Raw genomic sequence first — 7,197 nt, forward strand, 5'->3', positions numbered from 1 at the left:
CCACTCTTGGGCATATACCCAAGGAATGCTCAACCATACCACAAAGATACATGCTCAACTATGTTCATAGCAGCATTATTTGTAATAGCCAGAACCTGGAAACAACCTAGATGCCCATCAACTGAAGAATGGATTAAGAAAATGTGGTACATTTACACAATGGAGTACTACTCAGCAGAGAAAAACAATGACAGCATGAAATTTGCAGGCAAATGGATGGAACTAGAAAAAAATCATCCTGAGTGAGGTAACCCAAACCCAGAAGGACAAACATGGTATGTACTCACTCATAAGTGGACTCTAGATAGAAAGCAAAGAACAATCAGACTGCAACCCACAGAACCATAAGGATGTGTATATATATAACATGGAGGACCTTAGGATGACTATTGCTTAGAATAAGATCTGGTTTTACTTAATTACTGAGCAACCCTCAATGAAACATCACAATATTAAGAGCTGCCAGCTTGGGTCATGCTGAGATCAAGAATAATGGGCCTTAGCAGTTCATGTTCCTGGAGTTGCATCCATGCCAATGGATACCCACATGCTCCAGAAGAGAATTTGACATCATGGCTGCCATTGTTGCTAGTATAACAGTGACGACCACTGCTATTACTGTTTCGGGGATTGCCATTTCATAATTGGTTACTACAGCTAGCACAGTGGGGTCCCTGGCAGCAAAAGTAGCTACCACAGTTAATTAATCTTTCATTTTATTGGGCATGACAAATTGAAATCAATAGTTATATACATTTCAATTGGCCTTGAAAGCTATAAATTTACAAACTCAAGTTCCACTTGCTCTCGGGATACCATCTTACAAGGACTCCAATTTGCAGTAAAACTCGTTAAGGAAGGGAATGGCTCAGTTGCCTTTAGCCTACTGGCTATGGGTGGGTTAGGACACCTGTTGGTCTTTTCTGTGTTGAACACACAGATTGCAAGCCCAGCATCACTTAGAGATCTTTGGCAACAGTTAACTCTGCAGCTCTCACACAATTGAGCCTGTATGATAATGAGTATTCAGAGATGGGTAATACCTGGAGGGCACTCACCAACCTAAGACAGAATACCTGTGTGGCCTGGACAGGTGTCTCCATGATGGGTAAGGTGACCTGCTGACGTCCCATGCAACCTAAGTCAGAAGCTCATTTTCTAGTAAAAGGGGAGACCTGTAAGTCCCTGGCCCCTGTTTTGGGTAACTGTTGCATTGCTTGCTGATCTTGACCTTGATATCCTCCCTATGCTAATTCCCTGTGAGATTCCACCCCCCTGAATGCTTACAGGAAGCTCCTTGTCTGTGTATCCAGCATATTGGGCGTTAACCTCTTAGATGCAAGATTGTAAAACATCAGGAGTGGGCGTGGGGATTTAGCTCAATGGTAGAGCAGTTGCCTAGCAAGTGCAAGGCCAGGGGTTCGATCCTCAGCTTAAAAAAAAAAACCAAAAAACATCAGAAGCAAACTTCTGCCATCCGGGGTTACCCCATTGTGCTGTAAGTCTGTATTTAAGACCTCATCCTTCCTTCAATAAATGACATTCCACATTCATAAAAAAGAAGAGGGGGTCAAGAACATGATGGGGAAACCCACAGAGACAGCTGACCAGTGCTAGTTGGAGCTCACTGACTCTAGACTGACAGCTCAGGAACCTACATGGGTTCCTATGTGACTCGATCTGTTTGTGGGGTTCCTGGCAATAGGACCAGGACTTATCCCAGGTGCATGAACTGGCTTTTTGGAGCCCATTCCCTGTGGTGAGATACCTTGCTCAGCCTTAATACAATGGAGAGGGGCTAGGCTCTCCTTCAACTTGGTATGCCAGACTTTGTTGACTACCATGGGAGGCCTTACCCACTCTGAGGAGTGGATGGGGGCGGAGTAGGAGGGAGGTGAGGAGCTGGGAGAAATGGAGGGAGGAGGAACTGGGGTTGGTATGTAAAATGGAAAAAAATTATAATAAATAAACATATTTAATTAAAAAAATGTTGCCGTGATCATGGTGCCTCTTCACAGCAATAGAAACCCTAAGACATATGTGTATGTGTATTTGTGCTAGCATATATAAATACATGCATACAGAGAGGCCAGAACAGGTTATCATGTGTCCTTCTCTATCACTCTCTGCCTATTCTTTTGAGGCAGGGTCTCTTCCTAAACCTGGGGTTCACTTTTTCTCAGTGAGGCTGGAAATCAGCAAGCCCCAACAATCCTGTCTCGCTGCAGTCCTGGGTCACAGGTGTACACAGAGTGCCAACTTGTTAAGTGGGTACTGGTATCTGAACTTCTGTCTTCACAATTTCTCAGCATGCACTCCTAACCACTGTACCATCCTTTAGATTCTAGCCCAGACTTTTAAAGAACCCCAGGCTGTAAGTGAATGGCCCTGGTCCCACCTATTCTCCCTGCTTATGAGTATGTCTCTTTAATGGTGAGCTGGTTAGTTTGTGTCAACTTGACACAAATTAGAATCATCTGGGAAGAGGGAGCCTAATTGAGGAACTGCCTCCGACTCATTGGTCTGTGGGCATGTCTGTGTAGTATTTTCTTGGTTAATGATCTACATGGAAAGGCCCAGTCTACTGTGGGAGGTGCTCTTTGTGCAGATAGCCCTGATTATATAACAAGGCAAACAGAGCAAGCCAGTAAGAAGTATTCCTCTATCATCTCTGTCTCAGTTCCTGCTTCCAGATTTGTGATGAGCATAGTATTAAAAATACCTTATAGACATGTGAAAATAGTTTACTCAGGAACCCCACTGTACCTAAGGGTATACCTGATAACTAGAACCTAGTGACATCACTCACTCAAGACAACCAGATACAGGTCTAGAACTCCACAATGCCCATTGGACAGTGTATAAGCAGAGACCAAGAGCAATGCAGTGTTCTTTACATCTTCAGGACTACTGGAGAGATGCCACTTTGACCTGCCCTGTGGCTGCAGAGTCTCGCCTGGGATCCTGACTCTTGAACTGGAAACTAGCCATGAGAGACTAGACCTGACCTTTGGCTAAGATACATCACACAGGTGAGCAGCTTTGGGGCTTAGAACTGTAGTTAAGAACTTAAAAGAGGACACATGGAATCAAAGCCGGAACTGCGGGTACCTTTTCAGCCCACAGTGTCTCAGAATCATTCTTAAGGAACTGAGAACTTAATCTTCCAAAATGTCAAAAAGACCATCTTATGCCCCACCACCCACCTCAGCTCCTGCAACACAAATGCCCAGCTCACAAGGGTTTGTGGGATACAATCCATACAGTCATCTTACCTCCAACAACTACAGGCTGGGAGGGAACCTGGGCACCAACAGCCGGGTCATGGCATCCTCTGGTATTACGATTCCAAAGCCTCCAAAGCCACCAGATAAGCTGCTGATGCCCTACATGAGGTACAGCAGAAAGATCTGGGACCAAGTAAACGCTTCCAACCCTGACCTAAAGTTGTGGGAGATTGGCAAGATTATGGGTGGCATGTGGCGAGATCTCATTGATGAAGAGAAACAAGAATATTTAAATGATTATGAAGCAGAAAAGATAGAGTACACTGAATCTATGAAGGCCTATCATAATTCCCCATGCATACCTTGCATATATTAATGCAAAAAGCCATGCAGAAGCTGCACTAGAGGAAGAGAGTCGACAGAGACAGTCTCGCATGGAGAAAGGAGAGCCTTACATGAGCATTCAGCCTGCTGAGGACCCAGATGATTATGATGATGGTTTTTCAATGAAGCATGCAGCCACCGCCCATTTCCAGAGAAACCACCACCTCATCAGTGAGATCCTCAGTGAGCCTGGAACCTGATGTGCAGTTGGTTGTCACAACAGCTACAATGCAGGTCCTCAAGCAACAGGTCCAGTCTTTAGTGGTTCATCATCGAAAACTAGAAGCGGAACTTCTTCAGATAGAGGAACGACACCAGGAGAAGAGGAAGTTCCCAGAAAGCACAGATTCCTTTAACAATGAATTGAAAAGGTTATGCGGTCTGAAGGTGGAGGTAGACATGGAGAAAATTGCAGCTGAAATTGCACAGGTGGAGGAACAGGCCCGCAAAAGGCAGGAGGAGAGGGAGAAGGAGGCAATGGAGCAAGCCAAGCGCAGTCAGGGCGGCAGGAAGAGCAAGAGGCAAACAAAGCTAGGAGAAGGACAAGGAGAACAGCCCCATAGGAAACAGAGGAGACACACCTTGAAGAGACGACAGAGAGCCAACAGAGCGGTGAGGAAGGCACGTCTACTCCTGAGGACAAGAAGAGTGGGCAGGAGGGGGTGGACAGCCTGGAGGTGGAAGGGACCAGTGACAGTAACACTGGCTCACAGAGCAACAGTGCCACAGTGGAGGAGCCGCTCGCAGACCCCACGCCAGAAGACCAGAAGAAGGAATGAGTGTCGCCTTGTTTGTGTGTCGCAAACTTTTTCAAATGAAAAAAAAAAAGGGATTTTTTTGGTTTTCATGGTGTTGTGTGGTCTGTGTATTAATTATTTCCTTTTCCATTAATACCACCATAGTGTTTTCAACCATCAACATCGTAGCCCAATGACAGGCACGTACCTTTCTTAGCTTTTTGGAAATGGCTCTTTCCTTTGGATACTGTTGGTAGCTCTCAACTTCTGAAGCCTCAGAATTGAGATTAATCAAGTAGACACCCAGCTCTTTTCAAGAATTACCTTTGATGCTGCAGAATCTACTCTTATAAATGCCTTCCTTCATCTCACTTGGGTGCTCCCCAAAGCCATAGCTTTAAACCTTCCCAGCCCGGTCTTGTGTACTTGTATAGAGGACCTTTTGGAAAACATCCTGTAAGTATGTTGTTCACTTGCCCTTTTGTGCTTCTAATGTCAGATACCAAGAGTTCTCTTACAGGGTAGACTGTAGCCTGAAACTAACTACACATAGATCGGACTGGTGTAGAGATGTCTCCATGGTGGGGTAGTTGCTGGTGTGAATAGTCCTTAAAGTGAGCACAGCATGTGTACATTATCTATAATGATTTCATTCTAGATAATATGGGATGTGTTCTGGGAAATTCATCCTTACTGTACAGGGGAAAGAAATAATTTTTACCAGGTTGGTTTTCCAAAGATATGAAAGATAAGAAATGGAATATTCTTTTGGTTTTTTGAGACAGGGTTTCTCTGTGTTTATTTGGCTGTCCTGGAACTCCCTCTGTAGACCAGGCTAGCCTTGAACTCAAAGATCTGCCTGCCTCTGCCTCTGAGTGCTGAGATTAAAGGCATGCACCACCACACCCAGTGGAATGGAATATTCTTATAACGGACTACAAACTTCAAAATGATTAGCCCATTCCAAAAGAAAAAGAAATGAAGTCTATCTACTTGAACATATTTTGCAGTGATGAAAACCCCAAGGCTTGAGATTCCATAGATCAGAGCCTACCTTTTTTTTATTATTATTACTATATTTGTGTTTTAATTTTACACATCAGTCATGGGTTCCCCTGCCCTCCCCCCTCCTACCCCTGCCCCCACCTCCCCCCGCCCCTGCTTTCCCCTCCATTCCCATCTCCTCCAGGACCAAGACTCCCCTGGGGATTCATTTAAACCTGGTGGATTCAGAACAGGCAGGCGCAGTCCCCTCCTTCCAGGCTGAGCAAAGTGTCCCTGTGTAAGCCCAAGGTTCCAAACAGCCAGCTCATGCACTAAGGACAGGTCCCAGTCCCACAGCCTGGATGCCTCCCAAACAGTTCAAGCTATTCAATTGTCTCACTTATCCAGAGGGCCTGATCCAGGTGGGGGCTCCACAGCCTTTGGTTCATAATTCATGTGCTTCCATTCATTTGGCTATTTGTCCCTGTGCCTCTCCAATCTTGGTCTCAACAATTCACGCTTTTACAGTCTCTTCTCTTTCTTGACAATTGGACTCCTGGAGCTCCATCTGGGGCCTGGCTGAGGATCTCTGCATCCAATTACATCTGTTATTGGATGAGAGTTCCAGCACGACCGTTAGGGTGTTTGGCCAACTGATCACCAGACTAGGTCAGATCAGGCAGAGCCTACCTTTTTGATAAGCCCTTAGTAGACTTAGAGACCAGAAACAAAATAGTTGTTTGTGGTGTATGCTTCCTAAAACCTAGAATAGATATTTACTGAATATGATGGTATATGTTTCTTAAAGACCCAAACAAACATAATAAAGAAATGAAGACAAAAATAAAATAAAATAAAAACAACAACAAAAAGAACTTAAAAGAGTGTGTGAACCCTATGTGACAACCCTCTGCATAGTATAACTTTTGTTATAACAACTACACATACCTACCTTCTTGCTCACAACAGTTGGCATAGTTGGCAGGATCTTAAATGATCCTTAGAGAAGGTGAAATGAAGGTGGCTTCTTGCTATTCCAAGGGCATTCCCAGGGAGAAGTATGAATTCCTGACTGCATGACATGCCTCCACAAAGGTAAGGGCTTCTTGTTATTGGTTATTTTTGCTCTTTTGGGGTGCCTTCTACCTGGCTCCCAAATAAACCACACACAGAGGCTTATTCTTAATTATGAATGCCCAGCCTTACCTTGGCTTAATTTCTAGCCAGCTTTCCTTAACTTATCCTGTCTACTTTTTGCCTCTGGGCTTTTCCCATTCTCTTACTTCTGTAAATCTTAATCTTACTCCGTGACTTCCTGACTGTGTAGCTGTGTGGCTGGATCCTGATCTCCTCCTTCTCTGGCTCCTTGATCTCCCCCATCTTTTTTTTTTTTTCTTCTCCTCCCAGATTTCTCTTTCTATATTATCTCTGCCTGCCAGCCCTACCTCTCCTTTCTCCTGCCTTGCTTTGGTCAGTTCTTTATTAGACCATCAGGTATTTTATACAGGCACAATAGCACAGCTTCACAGAGTTAAACAAATGCAACATTAGCAAAAGTAACACACCTTAAAAATAATATTCTCCAACATGCTGTGGATATCACTCTGTGTAAATAAAGTTCTGATTGGCCAGTGGCCAGGCAGGAAGTATAGGCGGGACAAAGAGAGAAGAGAATTCTGGGAGGTGGAAAGCTGGGTGGAAAAAGACACTGCCAGCCGCTGCTATGACAAGATGTAAGGTACTGGTAAGCCACGAGCCTTGTGGCAAAGTATAGATTAATAGAAATGGGTTAATTTAAGATAGAAGAAGTAGATAATAAGAAGCCTGCTACAGCCATACAATTTCTAAACAATGTAAGTTTCTGT

The 7,197-nt window shown here is 44.4% G+C and overlaps 1 pseudogene; it reads left to right on the forward strand.

Moving 5' to 3' along the window:
• The first annotated feature begins 3,124 nt into the window (after positions 1-3,124).
• LOC118591779 lies at positions 3,125-4,390 on the forward strand (annotated as a pseudogene).
• The last annotated feature ends 2,807 nt before the right edge of the window (positions 4,391-7,197 follow it).

This window comes from Onychomys torridus, chromosome 10 (genome assembly GCF_903995425.1).
Source record: "Onychomys torridus chromosome 10, mOncTor1.1, whole genome shotgun sequence".
Taxonomy (NCBI): Eukaryota; Metazoa; Chordata; class Mammalia; order Rodentia; family Cricetidae; genus Onychomys; species Onychomys torridus.